Source organism: Physeter macrocephalus, chromosome 8 (genome assembly GCF_002837175.3).
Source record: "Physeter macrocephalus isolate SW-GA chromosome 8, ASM283717v5, whole genome shotgun sequence".
Taxonomy (NCBI): domain Eukaryota; kingdom Metazoa; phylum Chordata; class Mammalia; order Artiodactyla; family Physeteridae; genus Physeter; species Physeter macrocephalus.
Window position 1 is genome coordinate 80,799,131 of NC_041221.1, and position 20,341 is coordinate 80,819,471.

Below are 20,341 nucleotides of genomic sequence, written 5' to 3' on the forward strand. Positions count from 1 at the left end.
ATTTAAAGAGCTATAGAATGGGTAGACCTTCAAGACATATTATTGAGCAAAAAAAGAAAATTGCAGTGCCTGAAAATATGATACTATTTATGAAAAAAGAAAAGAAAACAAACAAAAACATATGATTATATAGCATCCATGAGTGTATTTAAGTCAGTACATAACAGAAAAACCTGGAACAAAACACACCAACAGATAATAGTAATTTAACTCTGGGGATGGAGGGAGAAGATCAGGGGTAATTTTATTTTTACAAGGAGAATTAATTCACATATTACTTGAGTATTTCAGAATCAATTATACAAATATATGAAATCAGTTATAAAAATTGTGAAGAGATCGATACAAGAATCTGAGAAAGTTTCAGCCTGAGGGCATTGCTGAGCTTCATGAGAGGGAGGGATATAACTGGGGGCTTGTCAGGAGTGCTCTGCGAAGGGGCGGGTCTTGGGATGGGGGGATGGGAGGGGTCACTGAGAATAAGTGCACACGTGAGTGGTCCCAGCAGGGCAAGTAGGAACAGGATGTGGAGTGGGCTGCCTTAAGCAGGATGTGTTTGGGGAACACACAGGAGCCCTGCTTTACTGGATCTTTCTAAAAATGGCTGTATAATTTTTCTGATCATAAAATAATCCATGCTGATTGTCCTCAAGTCCAATTAATACAGAAAAATATAAAGAATAAATAAATATCACCCATTGTTCCTCCTCTCAGAGATAATCATCATAAATATTTGGGTGTACACACTTCCCTTGACTGCCCCTCAGTACCCAAGCACAGACAGTGCCCATCACCTGATGCCTCTCACCCTGCACAGCCCTAGGAACTCACCACAGGGCTCACCCAGGCTGGGGTGCAGGCAAACATGTCTTCATCCACATCCCTAATTAGGCCCCGCTGATGAAGGAGTTACCCGAAAATTCACAGAGCTGGTGATGAAAGTGAAGTGGGTACAAATATCTTCTAGACAAGGATAAATGTTATTTCTTAAAAAAAATAAAAGAGTAAAAGAAATACCTATTCCTCAAAACTATATTCTACCCCCCATTAAATGTCCAGCTCATATTGCCAGTCAGCAAAAGACCACCTGAAAAGTCCCCTGTCAGCACTTTTCCCAGGAATAGAAGAGCCCAGGGCTCCTTGTTCTCAAAGTCATCCCTAAGGTCCTGGATCAATAGAACAAGGGCAGCTGAGTTTGAAGTGCTTGGATGAGGAAGTGCCTTTCTTCGTTCTCATTGATAACTCCTATGCCTCTTTTGACCTGATGCTTGTCAACAAGAGATAAATGTGCTCAGTAGCTTAGAGGAGGATGGGCGGTCACTGGGATGTTCAGGATTGTAGTAGGCACTGGAGATGCCCAACTACCCTATGCTTAAGGGCAGGCGCCTCTCCCTCCTCCTCAGAAGGACAGAGGACCACCCAGATGGTCACAGATCCAAGGCAGTGTATTCAGATGGAGCCACATTTCTGAGGACCTGTAGGATTGGGGAACTGGGTAAGGAGTTGACTGTAATTAACACCAGGTTGTTATTATGGATTTTTTACGTTCTAAATCAGCGCAAGTGGATAACACAATGTCTTTTGCAAAGCAGACCCGTGTCCATGCTGCTTTCCATTGAAGACAACCACATTGACTGAGGTCTGATGACTTGTGAAGGATTGTGCCAGATTCTAGGATGCCAAGATCAATGAGATGCCATCCTTGACCTCAAGGAACTTACAACATAGTGGCCCAGATATGTGAAACAGACTGACTCTAATACAGATGGAATGACATAAGTGAACAATAACTACACACACACACCAGCAGAAAAAAGAAAGAAAGAAAAATGTCTTCCAGTGAGCCTACCACTTTGTAAAATGCTCTCCCAGGCATAGACTTCAGGCCCCACCTATTTTATTCTCTCTCTTCATCCTGACTGATCCTAGTCACCCAAAGACCATTCTCAGGTGTTGGGTCAAGTTGTAGTGTCTGTAGACCAAGTTGGATCGCTTGTTGGACAAAGAAGTGGATAAGGATTATCAGTTGAGGGCAGAGAAGATCTTCCTCTTCCCTGATGAAAAGAATTTGCAAAGGGAGCCTTTCTGCTGTGGTGTCATCACATGGCAGCTTCATATTTAGCTCCTCTGGCAAGTAGGGGCAGCCCAGGGTGGACACCCTGGAACTCTCCAGTCCAGTCCTTGCCCCCCTCCTTCCTAGCTATGCTTGGAGTCACCACCCCCTATGGGCCCTCTGCCCCACACTTCCCAACTCATGACTTCGCTTGAGTCTGTAGGTTTGAGTTGTGCTGGACCATTTGTAGCCTTCAGAGGGCCCCTCAGAAACAGAGTTTGTGGGATTCAGGTTATGATGCTTCCCTGCCTTCTGACCTTGCATCAAGTGACATATAATGATTAAAATGACCCTCTCCATGTCCCTAGCCACACCTGGCACCAGATGCTACATTTCAGTCCTGGGCTTGAAGCTTCTTTGGAAACCTACAAAGGCTTTTCCCTTCACTGTGAGTAATTCCTGATTTCATGGTTGTCCTCACAAGAACTCAGCTTCCATTTGCTCTTGGCCCTCCACCTCTGCCCAAGGGCATCTGTCGTGGAAGTCCAGCTGCCCTGATATTCAGGGGGCATTTTCAAGGAGCAATACCTTCAGGGTGATTGTGACACCTCCACTTGCCTCGCCTCCACAGGGTCCTCGCTCATTCCCTGCCTCTCCATCCCCACGACCACTCTCTGAACACAGGCTTGTGGCATTTCTTGCATTTCTTGCTTGGACATGTGTCAACAGCCTTCTACCAGGCCTCCCTGCCTCCTGTTCTTATTCATTCCTCCCTCCCTTCTTCCCTCCTTCCCTCCCATTTTGGGAGATAATTATGAGGACAGGTCTTGTCGCACTGACCTTTCCAACCTTCCAAGCTTTCCAGGCTTCAGTAGATCCCCATATGCCTGTGGAAGGAACTCCAAGCTAGAAAGGCAGCCAGAGGCTTCCCAACTCCTTACATCTGGCCTCAATTTCTACTCGATGATGCTACACACACACACACACACACACACACACACACGCTCCAGGTGTGCTTTCCCCCCTCTCCTCAGCACGTTTTACCCTTTCCACTGGGCTGGGCTGCGCTCGATCCCCTGAAGAGTCCCCCTGTTGAATCCTTCCTTTCCTTACTTCTCCTCCTTTAGGGGTGTTTTGTGTCTCGGGAGCTGAGTTCCCACTTCTTGCTTGAAGAATTCTCCGCTCCCTTCCTCCTCTACCCAGACTGATGGTCCCTCCCCTGCTGCTCCCACAGCAATGTGCTCAGGCTGGTATTGTGCTGTTTCCATCCTGCTTTGCAGAAGCGTCAGTCTTGGCGTAAACTCTCCCTCACCGATTGTTAAGTGCCTTCAAGGCAGGAACTGTCTCATCATAGCTCTGGACCCCATCACCCACAGTGCCTAGCACAATAAGAAGTTGCTGAATTCCTCCGTTCAGTGTGGACTATAGAATAGTAAGCATATCAACGTAGATTGGTTGCCAGTTCTGACCATTCTCTTCTCCCTCAAAAATAGATTTTTCTCATTTTCTGCCAAGAAGCTCAGTCCTCCATCTACCTCTATCCACCAACTTCCTTTCACCTTATAGATGTATATATGCCCTCTCTCAGCTTAATCAAATCATAACATTTTGTCACATTGGTTTCCTATGCTATGAAGAGATAAATCATTATAGACACATTATAGCCACTAGGATGTCTTCTTGACCCCTTCTCTTCTGTCACCCAACCCCATCCCAGGGGTAACTACTTTCCTGAATTTGGTATTTCTATATTTTATATGGATTTAGCCATATATGGTCAGTCCATTGAAATGGAACCTGGGAGAGGTTGATGATTCAGCAAATAAATAAAATGTGGGTGTTTATAACTGTGCTGTAGCAAGAAATTCCCATATGACAATGCATTGACTCCCAGACTAAAAGGGCATGACAGGCAGTGAGCCCACAGTTAAGGGGTCTCTCTCCAGGGGGTTTCTTCACTGCATGAGGGCTGTTGAGACCCAGAGCTTCAGGCCTGGGCAAGAGTCCCCTCTCCCCTCTACACAGCCTTGATCTCTTCACACAGCCTTGGTGGTAAACCAACGCGGGGTTCATCTCAGCCTAGCTCTCCACCCACCAGCCTAGATCAGCCTTTGTAGACTGATCTAGCTCAACATGTATCCTTCACCCACGAGAGCAGATTGCGTTTGCATATTTTCAAATTTTATATAAATAGCATTGTAACTGTTGTGTGTATCATTCTGCAAATTGCTTTTGTTTTGTTTTGTTTTGTTTGCTCAACTTGATGTTTTGAAGGTTTATAATCAGTTTAAAATCTCAAAAAAGTATTCCACTGTATGCATATAGCAAAATTCTTATCTTTATTTTTTTCCTGGTGAAAAATCACCCAGTTTAAGAATTCTGACCAACAAGCCACAGCAAACATACTTGCATGTGTCTCTTTGTTAATAGGTGTGTTTCTCACTTTTCTCACTTCAGGCTTTATGACAATCTGATGAGTGCATGAACTGGTATCTCCTTGTGGTTACAATTTGTACTGTTTTATTACTAGAAAGAGGTGAACCATGGAAGCAGGGCTTTTTCTGTAAAGGGCCAGAGAGTAAATATTTTACACCGGTCATTCTCCGTCATGTACTTGACCCTGCCCTAGAAGTACAGAAAGCAGCCACAGACATTCATTCATAAGTTAATGGTCATCTTTTTTAAAAATTTATTTTATTGAAATATAGCTGATTTACAATGTTGTGTTACTTTCTACTGTACAGCAAAGTGATTCACTTATACATATATATATATTCTTTTTCATATTGTTTTTCATCATGGTTTATCACAGGATATTGAATATAGTTCCCTATGCTTGTTTATCTATTCTATATATAATAGTTTGCATCTGCTAATCCCAAACTCCCGATCCATCCCTCCCCCACATCCCCTACCCCTTGGCAACCACAAGTCTGTTTCTGTTTTGTAGATATGTTCATTTGTGTCATATTTTAGATTCCACATATAAGTGATATCATATGGTATTTGTCTTTCTCTGTCTGGCTTACTTTACTTAGTATGAAAATCTTTAGGCCCATCTATGTCACTGCAAATGGTATTATTTCATTCTTTTTATGGCTGAGTAATATTCCATTGTATATATGTACCACATCTTCTTTATCCATTCATCTGTAAATGGACATTTAGGTTGTTCCCAAGTCTTAGCTATTGTGAATAGTGCTGCTATGAACATTGGGGTGCATGTATCTTTTTGAATTATAGTTTTGTCTGGATATATGCCCAGGAATGGGATTGCTGGATCATATGGCAACTCTATTTTTAGTTTTTTAAGGAACTTCCATACTGTTTTCCATAGTGGCTGCAGCAATTTACATTCCCACCAACAGTGTAGGAGGGTTCTTAACAGGCAACTTTTGATTCAACATTATTTACAAAAATAGGCAGCCGGTCAGCAGGCTATAGTTTTCTGACCCCTTGTTCAAGAGACACTCTCTGAAAAACACAAACCAGTCAAAAAATAGGCAAGATCTGAACAGGCACTATGTAGAAGATAATGTGCCGTTAGCTAGTAAGTATACAAACAGTTCAATCTCTCTCGAGTCACCAGGGAGTTTGTGATCAACTTCCCTCCCTGACAGCCCAGAAGGCCTTCGGGTACTTCTCCTAACAGGGCAGGAGGAAGCCATGCAAATGACTTCAGTGATATGAGCATCTTGGGGAAGCTCTCCCCACCCAGAACGAGGGGGCCATCCCTGTCTACTCTTTATTTACATTGAGACTGTTCAGGACCCTCCTTGGAGCCTTCAGACACATGTAAAAACTGTATATCCTGCCGTTTAGCAAGTAAGGGAGGCAAGACTGCATCTGGTGAAATCACTGATACGATGCAGAGGAAATTTCCAGACCATCCTTCCTGAAGGTTAAATTCTTTCTTCATGAGACGAGAATTGGACAATGGGATGACAGAGCAGAGGCAAAGAGATTTCCAAAGTCCTTTCTGCTTGGTCAGCTGTAATATGCTTCCTCTGAACATTGCTGATCTCAAACATTTTAATGACTCAAGCTTAAAGAGAGTTTACCATTAGAAAAGCATCCCACTACTCTGAAGTAGGATCAGCAGGGAAACTAATAGCTGCAGAGTTTGCAAAACACTCCATCCTCCCTGCGTTCAGTTGGCAACCTGGGAAAACACTGAGAACAGATGGTTTGCCATCAGGGTTTAACAAGCAGACCTGGGAGGAACTGAACTTCTGCCTGTGACCAACTGAAAGAAGAAGCCCATGCACGCCCCCTGGGCAGCGGGGAGGCCCTGATCATGTTGGTGCTAAAGTCAGGGAAGGACCGCAAGTAACGGCAGGGTGAAATGCAGGCCTATCTCTCAGTTAAGACAATGCCAGTCCTGCTCTGACCCGTCCAGGATGCTTTGAAGACATCCTTATCTCAGATGTCAAACAGCTCTTAGCTGGGTGACGTGGCAGATGCTGTGGGCCATACCCGACTCGGGCACACGAGATTTAAACATAGGTCACCATAGTCCCCCAAGGAACCCCAAACCATATTCCATTTCAAAAGTCACCACTATAGGCTGATCCGTTCACCTTCACCCCATCCCCTTGCTGCAAACCAAGTGAGAGAACAAACCGCCTACAAAGCATAAATCTGCTGACACCACAGCAGAGGCCTTGGAGAGACTTGTGACAGGCCCAGGACTCCAGTTCTCTGTGTCAGTCCATAATTAGCTACTTTAGTCAAACTGTCCCCAATACAGAACATCTTCTATATGATATGAACTCAGTTCTCTGAGAAACGGCAATGGAAGTATACTTTTTAGCCCTGACAACTATTTTCAGGAACTGTTTTCTTAAAGCCTGTATGACCCAGGACAACCTCAGCTCTCATCAAAACATAGGAACAAATGGTGGCAAAGTAATAGTACTAACTGGGGTTATACAGGCTCTTGTCCATTCCTGACCTGCTGCAAATGGGTGTCCCACAAATAGTGCTGGCGTTCCCCAGAGGCTCACTAATGCTCCCAAATAAGACCTCTCCCACTACTGGGGCAACTGCTGTGTCTGCTGGGAACTGACCCCACTCTGCTGTGGGCGCACCACTCACACACATCCCTCCTGGGACCACTGGGCATCAGTGGTCCCCTGCTGAATCTTCCAGGGGGTACTCATCCAACCCAGACCCTGACCAGGACCCAGCAGTGCTGGTTCCTCTCAGGTGTGGATGATTAGCCTGTCCCCTGACTCTGTGTTTCACTTTGCTACTTGTACTGAAGTATCTCCACTTGTACTCCCATGTCTCACTGAGCCTTTAATAAAATCAATTCTTTTAAAAAAATTTTATTGAAGTATAGTTGATTTACAATGTTGTGTTAATTTCTGCTATATAGCAAAGTGATTCATTTATACATATATATACATATATATTCTTTTTTATATTCTTTTCCATTATGGTTTATCACAGGATATTGAATATAGTTCCCTGTGCTATACAGTAGGGCCTGGTTGTTTATCCATCCTACAGATAATAGTTTGCGTCTGCTAATCCCAAACTCCCAATCCTTCCCTCCCCCACTCTCCCCTCCCCCTTGGCAACCACCAGTCTGTCCTCTATGTCTGTGAGTTTGTTTCTGTTTCATAGATAAGTTCACTTGTATTTTAGATTCCACATATAAGTGATATCATATGATATTTATCTTTCTCTTTCTGACTTCACTTATTATGATAATCTCTAGGTCTATCCATATTGCTGCAAATGGCATTATTTCATTCTTTTTATGGCTGAGTAATATTCCACTGTATATATGTACCACATCTTCTTTATCTATTCATCTGTCGATGGACAATTAGGTTGTTTCCATGTCTTGGCTATTGTAAATAGTGCTGCTATGAACATAGGGGTGCATGTATCTTTTTGAATTATAGTTTTGTCTGGGTATATGCCCAGGAGTGGGATTGCTGGATCATATGGCAACTCTACTTTGAGTTTTTTAAGGAACCTCCAAACTGTTCTCCATAGCGGCTGCACCAATTTACATTCCCATCAACAGTATAAGAGGGTTCCCTTTTCTGCACACCCTCTCCAGCATTTGTTATTTGTAAACGTTTTGATGATGGCCATTCTGATGGGTGCGAGGTGATACCTCATTGTAGTTTTGGTTTGCATTTCTCTAATAATTAGTGATGTTGAGCATCTTTCCTGTGCCTCTTGGCCATCTGTAAGTCTTCTTTGGAGAAATGTCTATCTAGGTCTTCTGCCCATTTTCCAATTGGGTTGTTTGTTTTTTTGTTGTTGAGTTATATGAGCTGTTCATATATTTTGGAGATTAAGCCCTGGTCAGTCGCATCATTTGCAAATATAAAATCAACTCTTATAGCTTCTATCTGGAGCCTTTTTCTCAGTAAGGGTCAGATACTGCTGACACCATAGGGTCAAGACATCACACACAATAAGGACACAATTGAAAGTTTCTGAAAAGTATAGTAATAAGTTCAGATCTGAGTGTTAGAAAAGTAGTTCTACTACCAGGATGGACGGTCCATGGTAGAGCCAAGAGACTAAAGCCAGGAGGCCCAATTAGGAAATTAAGTTGATAGACTAGGCCATGGTTTTCAATTAATATATATTGAATGAATGAATGATGGAGGCAGGGGTGAGGGTGCAGGGAGCCAGCCCTCTCCCTGCTCCAAGCAAAGCAGCTTTCTGTTGTTTTGAAACTAGACTTCCATATAGACTTTGTTTGAGGAAAGTGTCCTGTGATTTTAAAAAGGAAGTATGAAAACCAGGCTTTGGGCAGAAAGTGCTGAGAGCCTGAATTAAGGCAGCATGCATGAGAGAAGAGAGAAGAGAAGTAAAGGGCGGTTCAGGAGCGAATTCCAAGGGCACAGAAAGAACAACAGGATGTGAATACAATTTTTGTTCTCTAGTTGCAGCGAGCAGGGGCTACTCTTCGTTGCGTTGCGCGGGCTTCTCGTTGCGGTGGCTTCTCTTGTTGCGGAGCACAGGCCCTAGGCGCACGGGCTTCAGTAGTTGCAGCACACAGTCTCAGTAGTTGTGGCTCGCAGGCTCTAGAGAGCAGACTCAGTAGTTGTGGTGCACAGGCTTAGTTGCTCCGTGGCACGTGGGATTTTCCCGGACCAGGGATCGAAACCGCACCCCCTGCATTGGCAGGTGGATTCTTAACCACTGCGCCACCAGGGAAGCCCATGATCTTTGTTTTTATTTTGTTTTGCTTCGCTTTCAAGAACAGAATAACTCCAACAAAAGAATGCTTAGCAAGGTCTACCAAATCTGTCTCAAAAATATTTGATATGGACTTCCCTGGTGGTCCAGTGGTTAAGACTTCGCCTTCCAACGCAGGAGGTGCGGTTTCGATCCCTGGTCGGGGAGCTAAGATCCCACAGGCCTCGCGGTGAAAAAAACAGAAAAAACATAAAACAGAAGCAATATTGTAACAGATTCAATAAAGACTTTAAAAATGGTCCACATCAAAAAAATCTTTAAAAATAGATAAAAGACAAAATTTGTTAAAAATTGATAACAAGTTTTTAATTAATATTTTAATGCAAATTGATACACTAACATTATTTTAAAGATCACATTTCCCAGGTACATTCAATGTTTCCCTGTAAATGTGTGGTTTGATTTGCTTAGTCATCTCCTCATACACTCATTATTAGGTAGTAGCTCCTAACTGAATGATTAGCCTCTACCTGAAATATACATTTCTAATCAGTCTCAATTAATGAAGTTTAAGAGAGGTACCCTTGGCCCACCCAGAATTTGTCTTCTAAGCCATTAGATAAAGTTAATCCCAATCAGACCCTCCTTTGGGACATTTAATTCATGAGAGACCCATATTGTCCCATGCACCAGTGGTAAAGGATGAGGGATCCCCCAGTTCCAGCAGCTCACTTCACCTTGGCTTACCCCTCCCAGAGCCCTGAAGGATGGACACTACAGCAAAAACCTCCCCCAACTCACCCAAGAAATGGGGAGGTGTTGAGCAGTGGTTCTCAGAATTGGAGTTCTCCAAATTTTGGAATGCAGTTATGGGGACCATCAACATAGGATTGCCCATGTTATTTTTCCAAGAAAGAATATTAAGAAAACAAGTACACTGACTACAATCATTTCCAAAAAGACACCTCAACACCCCAAACTGAGAAGAGTCATCTCAAGAATAAAGGGTGGTTCTTTAAATTGAATACACTTTGCTTTGTGAAAAACTTTCTGCACTGGAACTTCAATGTTGTATTTTAGCTTAGACCACTGAGACATTTGCTGGTGACCAGCACATCCCAAGGGTCGGGTTTGAGAGCCAGCAGTGAAAGAGCAAGTTCCCAGAGCCTGGAGAAGAGTTCCTGCCTCTTCCTTTGTTCCCAATACCCTAGAGTCCCAGGCAACTGCAAGGGAAACCACTCCCACTGGAGGAAAATGGGAGCTATGTTGCTGCCTTCCAAGCTGGGGTCTGGAATTTGTTTTTCTATTCGTGAAACAGATATAAATGGTGGCTTGTTACAGCTGGAATATCAGGAATAGTCAGTAAAGTTACAGGTAAAGTTATATATTAAATAAGCTTCTCTAGACTGACCTGGGAACTTACCCATTTATACCATTGTTTCTATCTGGAAGTATGTTGTGGTGTCCAAACAAATGACATGGAAATGAACTTGGAGCACAGTCTTATCAGAAGCTGGAGGCAACCTGTGTTCTTGTTGGCCTCCTGGTCCCTTCAGACTCAACATGCAGTGTTATTCTTGTCCCTGATCCCCTGATGCAAGTAGGAACTGCTGTTTAATTGTCACCTCTTCATTAATGAGCTTGGAGTACTTTCTGAAAATGTGTGCTCTTGCCACCTTTCGGACAGCTGCCTGGGTGGTGGAAAGGGCCCCGGCTGGGAGTTAGAAGCCCTGGGTTCTAGTTCTGAAGCTGCCTCACATTAGCTGTAAGCCTCTGGGCATGGGTGAGTGACTGCTCTATACCTTTGAAGTCTTTCCATTGTCATCTTTCTCTGCTTTATGATTTTATGGCAAGTAGATCACAGATGGTGACAGAATCTTTCCATGGCTCCCTTTTCTGGTCAAAATGCAGTAAAAATAGTCCAACTGCTCTATTAGGATGTCTTTATTTTTATGACTTTTCCACCAAATGCATTGCTTTCTTTAGTTGGCTTGGGTTTGGGGGACATAGGCTAGGCTGTCACGTCCACAAATGCTCTTGACAACAGGCAACAGAGGATGTGGGAGCCAGAAGCTTTGGAAGTTCTCTAACTTACAGTTCCTGCTGGGATTTTGATTCAATTAACCTGTTTCCCCTTGATAAATTACTGAGGCTTCTCTTTCCCCTGAATCTCTTCTTGTGCCTTTGTAGCAAAACAGGCCAAAGAATGTGCTCTAGAAATTGGTCACTGCCCTGTTTTGAAGGTGAAAGATTGCCAGGTGTCACCCTGAAAAAGAGACTCTCCTATTAGATGTTTCTGTTATTCCAAATCCACTGTGAGCTGTGCCTTTGACTTGGCAAAGAAAGTCATCACTTGGGAAACTATTTCTGGCCCAGCACAGCTGTTCACGACTTAGGTTCAGCAAATGCCATCATTTTTGCAGACTCAGTCCCCATACCTCCAGAGAATTACTATGACCCAAGTGTGTGACTTATTAATGAGTGAACAAAGTGAGTCTAGGGTCTCAACAGATATCACCCACTGGACATTTGATTATATGCTCAGGTCTCTTAGCTGGCCTAATGCAGTCTCTTAAACGCAAAAGCCCAAAGACAGTCTAAAACCCTGTAGGTTCCAGCTCTGGTTTTTCACTAGTGAAATCAAGGGCTCAGATGATAATAGTGATAGTAATAACAATAACAATAGTAGCAACTCTCATTTATTTGGTCCTAATTATATGGAAGGTAACATGCTAGGTATACTTTATAAAACTATTATGCCCATTTACAGATGAGGGAAAAGAGATCCTGCAATTTGCCAAAGAATTCGATAGCTAAGAAATGACAGGCCTGGAATTTAAACCCCGGTCCACCCGGGAGAAAGGTTCATCTTATTCCCCTATGGTGCATGGATTAAAATACTGATGTAGAGACATGGTGGCAGATATCTGTAACTCCTGGCTCCGTCCAGTTTGCAGATCCTTGTTAAGGTTCTTTAACAGCTTGTCCTTAATTCTGCTCAAACAGCAGCCACCTCCCTGGCCCAGTCCCACCTGCATAATGACAGAACTTCCTCTGTAGCCTTTCTTGTGTCTCTGGGAATATGCGAGTCGTGGCACAGGAAGTTGCGGCCCCAGAACTCAGACCACCACTTGCACTTCTTTTGTTCCTCTTTGCTGGCCTTCTGATCAGCCACGTGGTGCGTAGTCTGTAACTTTCCACAACCTGCCAAAGCTCCTGGTGGTGTGAAACCACATGGGACCTCTAAGAAACCTTGAGCTGTCTACCTTCCTTCTCCAGCTGCTTCCAGGGCCCTTGATGTCTCTGCTCACCCCTGAGCATCTCTCTGGCTGGAGGGGAAAGGACTCTGCCTTCTGTGTCCTGTTCTTTTGTGTTTCATTTGGCGTGTGTATGGCAGGGGTGGGTAGATGCAGACCAGTAGCAGTCTTACCTGGACCCACCCTGGGATTACAGTTCTTTCTGTTTCTCCACATGGTCCTCCCATTCAGGGCATGGAAGCATCCAGGACTGGATCAGAATCGTTCACAGAGCAGGTGCTGTGCTCAGTGGACTGGGCCAGACCTCCTTACTCTGCTGAAGGAAAGTGTTTCTCCCAGGCCCATCCTTCCCTGCCATTTGGTGTGCATATCTGTGTACGAACCCATAGGCTCCTGGGCCTGTGGACATCCGGAAATGTGGCTAGAAGGGATTCGGTGGTATCTTCTAACAAACACTGGGAGTCCAGCTGTCAGAAGAGGAAGTCAGGGGAGGTGTGCGTTCGGGTGGGATAAGATGCTGAGATATCTATCTACAGTGATTGTATCCCTGTTTTTCCTCTTTCCCTTCCTTCCCATTCAAGCAGATAGCTGCTGACTCTGTGCTCCTGCCTCACAGGAGGTTTGTGGCAGGGCACAAGGCAGACTTTCCTTCCAAGCTTTGGAAACAAAAGCCTAAGCCCTTAGCAGAAGACAATTCAATTGAAAAAGAAAAGGGTGGGGGGACAGATTGTACTGAAGAAACAGGGAAAGAAATAGCGATTTCCCCAGACTAGAAAGATATTCTATTCGACTAGGAGGAAATGAAGAGGGAAGTAATAGGGAGAAGGATTTGTAAGCCCTGCTTCCTGGGAGAGTGCCGTCAGCAGGGTACAGAGGCAACCTGGCAGAGATGCTTGGGGGTAGAGTGAAAGGCGGGGAGGGAGTTGCACACGGCCAGCAGCACAGAGAGAGGCTGGGCCTGAGGGCCCATGCAGGCTGGGCAAGGGCAAGGCTGTCTCAAAGATAAATTGTGTAGATGGGGACCAGGTGGGCCCCACCCCAGAGGCTTTCGCAATGCATAAGCTCCAGAAACACTGGCATAAATAGTTGTAGGGACCCCTGGAAGGACTGAGGTTGTGCATTTTCTGTTTCTTTTTTTTTTTTTTTTTCTGCTAGCCAGGAGAAATAAGAGCTTGGCATTAGAAATTAAGTCGTTAATTAAGAAAATGAAGAAAGTTATTCTTAAACCTTGAGTTGGCAGACTGGAATTGTAGCCCTCTTACCCATGTTCGCACCTCTTGTATTGACCCAGGAGAGAAAAGGCTGTGCTCATGGTCTGGCCTGGTATTTGGCAAGACTCAGACCTTCTGTCCTTGACCTGAGAATAGTAGCCTTGACCATGACTGCCTTCATATTGTGCTTTCTTTTCTATTTCACTAATCATTCAGTGAAACAGTTTTAAATGGAAAGCACTCAGTAAATAGCACTGCGTTTTTCCAGGACCTCAAACTTCAGAGGGGTGTCACAAAATCATCTTCAGAGAAGTTGAGTGCCTGTGAGGCCAAGAAAATAAGAGTCCTTAAAGAAAAGTATTTAAACATTGCAGAGTGCTGTATTTCCTGCCTTATAATTGTGATAAATGGTATGGCTTTGTTTTTAAACAACACCTAATCTTTAAAATGGCTCTGCTGAGAAGCCTAGTGTTTTTTTTTCCCAGAATATGTCCACTGTGTATATGAAATTGACTAAACATTCAGAAAAAAGAGTACAAATCAGACCCAGGAGAGTTTATTGCTCCATGTAAGTAGGAGGGAGGGAGATGTTACCGATACTGAAAATACACTAAAATTCTGATTAAAATAGCAGATTCAACCCCATGCAAGCCTCTTAGGAACACTAGCACTGTTGAAAATAAACTGGAAAAGCGTGATTACCAACTGGCATCAGCATCTAATTGTTTAATGAACATTACAGGCCTGGATCCTATTACTAATGTTTCTCTCCTTTGAGAAATGTCCACTGATTAAGGAAAGTTCTTTTCTGGTTGCAAAGTGACCTTCAGAAGTTGGACGCTCTGAGAGATGACAAACAGGCAACATCTTTTTCTTCTTTATCCCAAGTCAAGTTCTGGCAGTTTTTGACAGGTCATAAACACACATGAAATGCTAAACTTAGTGGGTTGTTAGATGCTTTGCTTAAAGTTGAAAAACATTTTTAAAATAAATTTTCCTTATGTCTCCTTTTTTCCACATTCTCAACTCTGACATTCAAGCATACTTCACAAACCAACATGTAATAACATTTGAAAACCAGATTCAGAAAAACCCTCATGAATCCAGACTCCACTTTTTTTTTTAAACATCTTTATTGGAGTATAATTGCTTTACAATGGTGTGTTACTTTCTGCTTTATAACAAAGTGAATCAGCTATACATATACATATATCCCCATATCTCCTCCCCCTTGCGTCTCCCTCCCACCCTCCCTATCCCACCCCTCTAGGTGGTCACAATGCACAGAGCTGATCTCCCTGTGCTATGCGGCTGCTTCCCACTAGCTAGCTATTTTACATTTGGTAGTGTATATATGTCAATGCTACTCTCTCACTTCATCCCAGCTTTCCCTTCGCCCTCCCCATGTCCTCAAGTCCATTCTCTACATCTGCGTCTTTATTCCTGTCCTGCCCTTAGGTTCATCAGAACCTTTTTTTTTTTTTTAGATTCCATATACATATCTTAGCATACGGTATTTCTTTTTCTTTTTCTGACTTACTTCATATCAATTTACATTCCCACCAACAGTGCAAGAGGGTTCCCTTTTCTCCACACCCTCTCCAGAATTTATTGTTGGTAGATTTTTTGATGATGGACATTCTGACTGTTGTGTGGTGATATCTCACTGTAGTTTTGATTTGCATTTCTCTAATGATTAGTGATGTTGTTCATGTGTTTTTTGGCAATCTGTATATTGCTAAGAGTCTGATAGTGTCTGGCCTTACATTTAGGTCTTTAATCCATTTTTAGTTTTTTTTTGTGTATGATGTTAGGGAATGTTCTAATTTCATACTTTTACATGTTGCTGTCCAGTTTTCCCAGCACCACTTATTGAAGGGGCTGTCTTTTCTCCATTATATATTCTTGCCTCCTATATCAAACATAAGGTGACCATATGTGCGTGGGTTTATCTCTGGGCTTTCTATCCTGTTCCATTGATCTATTTTTCTGTTTTTGTGCCAGTACCATACTGTCTTTTTTTTTTTTTTAATTTATTTATTTTGGCTGTGTTGGGTCTTCGTTTCTGTGTGAGGGCTTTATCTACTTGCGGCGAGCGGGGGCAACTCTTCATTGCGGTGCACGGGCCTCTCACTGTCGTGGCCTCTCTTGTTGCGGTGCACAGGCTCCTGACGCGCAGGCTCAGTAGTTGTGGCTCACGGGCCTAGTTGCCCCGCAGCATGTGGGATCTTCCCAAACCAGGGCTCAAACCCGTGTCCCCTGCATTGGCAGGCAGATTCTCAACCACTGCGCCACCAGGAAAGCCCCACCATACTGTCTTGATTACTGTAGCTATGTAGTATAGTCTGAAGTCTGGGAGCCAGATTCCTCCAGATCCATATTTCTTTCTCAAGATTGCTTTGGCTATTCGGGGTCTTTTGTGTTTCCATACAAATTGTGAAATTTTTTGTTCTAGTTCTGTAAAAAATGCCAGTGGTAATTTGATAGGGATTGCATTGAATCTGTAGATTGCTTTGGGTAGTAGAGTCATTTTCACAATGTTGATTCTTCCAGTCCAAGAACATGGTATATCTCTCCATCTATTTGTATCATCTTTAATTTCTTTCATCAGTGTCTTATAATTTTCTGCATACAGGTCTTTTGTCTCCTTAGGTAGGTTTATTCCTAGATATTTTATTCCTTTTGTTGCAATGGTACATGGGAGTGTTTTCTTAATTTCACTCTCAGATTTTTCAACATTAGTGTATAAGAATGCCAGAGATTTCTGTGCATTAATTTTGTATCCTGCTACTTTACCAGATTCATTGATTAGCTCTAGTAGTTTTCTGGTAGCAACCTTAGGATTCTCTATGTATAGTATCCTGTCATCTGCAAACAGTGACAGCTTTACTTCTTCTTTTCTGATTTGGATTCCTTTTATTTCTTTTTCTTCTCTGGTTGCTGTGGCTAGAACTTCCAAAACTATGTTCAATAATAGTGGTGAGAGTGGGCAACCTTGTCTTTTTCCTGATCTTAGACGAAATGGTTTCGGTTTTTCACCAGTGAGAATGATGCTGGCTGTGGGTTTGTCATATACAGTCTTTATTATGTTGAGGTAAGTTCCCTCTATGCCTACTTTCTGCAGGGTTTTTATCATAAATCGGTGCTGAATTTTGTCAAAAGCTTTTTCTGCAACAATTGAGATGATCATATGGTTTTTCTCCTTCAATTTGTTTATATGGTTTATCACATTGATTGATTTGCATATATTGAGAAATCCTTGCATTCCTGGGATGAACCCCACTTGATCATGGTGTATGATCCTTTCAATGTGCTGTTGGATTTTGTTGGCTAGTATTTTGTTGAGGATTTTTGCATCTATGTTCATCAATGATATTGGTCTGTAGTTTTCTTTCTTTGTGACATCTTTGTCTGGTTTTGGTATCAGGGTGATTATGACCTCATAGAATGAGTTTGGGAATGTTCCTCCCTCTGCTATATTTTGGAAGAGTTTGAAAGGATAAGTGTTAGCTCTTCTCTAAATGTTTGATAGAATTTTCCTGTGAAGCCATCTGGTCCTGGGCTTTTGTTTGTTGGAAGATTTTTAATCACAGTTTCAATTACAGTGCTTGTGATTGGTCTGTTTATATTTTCTATTTCTCCCTGGTTCAGTCTTGGAAGACTGTGCTTTTCTAAGAATTTGTCCATTTCTTCCAGGTTGTCCATTTTATTGGCATATAGTTGCTTATAGTAGTATCTCATGATTCTTTGTATTTCTACAGCGTCAGTTGTTACTTCTCCTTTTTCATTTCTAATTCTATTGATTTGAGTCTTCTCCCTTTTTTTCTTGATGCGTCTAGCTAATGGTTTATTATTTTATTTATCTTCTCAAAGAACCAGCTTTTAGTTTTATTGATATTTGCTACTGTTTCCTTCATTTGTTTTTCATTTATTTCTGATCTGATCTTTATGATTTCTTTCCCTCTGCTAACTTGGGTTTTTTTTTTTCTTCTTCTTTCTCTAATTGCTTTAGGTGTAAGGTTAGGATGTTTATTTGAGATGTTTCTTGTTTCTTGAGGTAGGCTTGTATAGCTATAAACTTTCCTCTTATAACTGCTTTTGCTGCATTCCATAGGTTTTGGGTCGTCGTGTTTTCATTGTCATATTTTTCTAGGTATTTTTTGATTTCCTCTTTGATTTCTTCAGTGATCACTTGGTTATTTAGTAGTGTATTGTTTAGCCTCCATGTGTTTGTATTTTTTTTACAGATTTTTTCCTGTAATTGATATCTACTCTCATAGTGTTGTGGTCAGAAAAGCTACTTGATAGGATTTCAATTTTCTTAAATTTACTAAGACTTGATTTGTGACCCAAGATATGATATATCGTGGAAAATGTTCCATGAGCACTTGAGAAGAAAGTGTATTCTGTTGTTTTTGGATGGAATGTCCTATAAATATCAATTAAGTCCATCTTGTTTAATGTGTCATTTAAAGCTTGTGTTTCCTTAGTTATTTTCATTTGGGATGTTCTGTACATTGGTGAAAGTGGGGTGCTAAAGTCTCTTACTATGATTGTGTTACTGTTGATTTCCCCTTTTATGGCTGTTAGCATTTGCCTCATGTATTGAGGTTTTGTATCCATTCAGCCAGTGTATGTCTTTTGGTTGCAGCATTTAATCCATTTACATTTAATGTAGTTATTGATATGTATGTTCCTATTACCATTTTCTTAATTGTTTTGGGTTTGTTATTGTAGGTCTTTTCCTTCTCTTGTGTTTCCTGCCTAGAGAAGTTCCCTTAGCATTTGTTGTAAAGCTGGTTTGGTGGTGATGAATTCTCTTAGCTTTTGCTTGTCTGTAAGAGTTTTCATTTCTCTGTTGAATCTGAATGAGATCCTTGCTGGGTAGCGTAATCTTGGTTGTAGGGTTTTCCCTTTTATCACTTTAAATATGTCCTGCCACTCCCTTCTGGCTTGCAGAGTTTCTGCTGAAAGATCAGCTGTTAACCTTATGGAGACTCCCTTGTATATTATTTGTTGTTTTTCCCTTGCTGCTTTTAATATTTTTTCTTTGTATTTAATTTTTGATAGTTTGATTATTATGTGTCTTGGCGTGTTTCTCCTTGGGTTTATCCTGTATGGGACTCTCTGTGCTTCCTGGACTTGATTGACTATTTCCTTTCCCATATTAGTGAAGTTTTCAACTATAATCTCTCCAAATATTTTCTCAGTCCCTTTCTCTCTTCTTCTGGGATCCCTATAATTCGAATGTTGGTGCATTTAATGTTGTTCCAGAGGTCTCTGAGACTGTCCTCAGTTCTTCTTCATTCTTTTTTTCTTTATTCTGCTCTGTGGTAGTTATTTCCAGTATTTTATCTTCCAGGTCACTTATCCATTCTTCTGCCTCAGTTATTCTCCTATTGATTCTTTCTAGAGAATTTTTAATTTCACTTATTGTGTTGTTCATCATCGTTTGTTTGCTCTTTAGTTCTTCTAGGTCCTTGTTAAACATTTCTTGTATTTTCTCCATTCTATTTCCAAGATTTTGGATCATCTTTACTATCATTACTCTGAATCATTTTTCAAGTAGACTGCCTATTTCTTCTTCACTTGTTTTATCTGGTAGGTTTTTACCTTGCTCCTTCATCTGCTGTGTGTTTCTCTGTCTTCTCATTTTGCTTAACTTATTATGTTTAGGGTCTCCTTTTCACAGGCTGCACGTTCATAGTTCCTGTTGTTTTTGGTGTCTGCCCCCAGTGGCTAAGGTAGGTTCAGTGGGTTGTGTTGGCTTCCTGATGGAGGGGACTGGTGCCTGTGTTCTGGTGGATGAGGCTGGGTCTTATCTTTCTGGTGGACAGGACCACGTCTGGTTGTGTGTCTGTGACCTTATTATGATTTTAGGCAGCCTCTCTACTAATGGGTGGGGTTGTATTCCTGTCTTGCTAGTTGTTTGGCCTAGGGTGTCCAGCACTATAGCTTGCTGGTTGTTGAGTGGAGCTGGGTCTTAGCGTTGAGATGGAGACCTCTGGGAGAGCTTTCACCATTTGATATTACATGGAGCCGGGAGGTCTCTGGTGGACCAATGTCCTGAACTCATCTCTCCCACCTTAAAGACACAGGTCTGCCACCAGGCCGGAGCACCAAGACCCTGTCAGCCACATGGCTGAATCACTGCAGGAACAATCTGGAAATGAAGCATGCTAATATCCTAAGCCCATTTAGAAATTATTTGGATAAGATGGAGTCCATCCAATCTGGTTTTCCTTTCTCCTTCTGTCTTATGGTGCTCCGGTGAGTTTTCCAGACTCCACTCTTAGAGAATTTGCAAGGAATTAGGGCAAGGCGACTATTGGGAAGCTTCTTAGCATTCTTAGGGACACACAGATGGATACTGCCATAGATAACAATCTAAGAATGACATTTACATAATTAAGAGAAATATATGTTAGATATCCCCAAGCAATTAGTTTCTGTGAAGTTGTCCTTGATTTGGTCTTTTTGTTAGGACACTGACATTCGTTAGACTCTTCCAGAGAGGGTCTCAGCCACTGGTTTCCGCAACATCACTCTTCCTTGGGTTTCCAACTGGCTCTCAGGACACATCTTCTCAAACTCTTTTATAGACTCTTCTTCCTCATTCACCTTCTTAATTGCGGAGTTACGCAGGA

At 42.3% G+C, this 20,341-nt stretch overlaps 1 long non-coding RNA gene across 2 annotated transcripts in view; it reads left to right on the top strand.

Annotated features, from left to right (window-relative positions):
• Window positions 1–7,339, top strand: part of LOC129392332 (uncharacterized) — a 72,758-nt gene extending 65,419 nt beyond the window's left edge. For both annotated transcript variants that reach the window (XR_008618073.1, XR_008618072.1), the window contains exon 3: window positions 1,593–7,339. This is a non-coding gene — a long non-coding RNA (uncharacterized lncRNA). The remainder of the gene's footprint in view (window positions 1–1,592) is intronic.
• The last annotated feature ends 13,002 nt before the right edge of the window (window positions 7,340–20,341 follow it).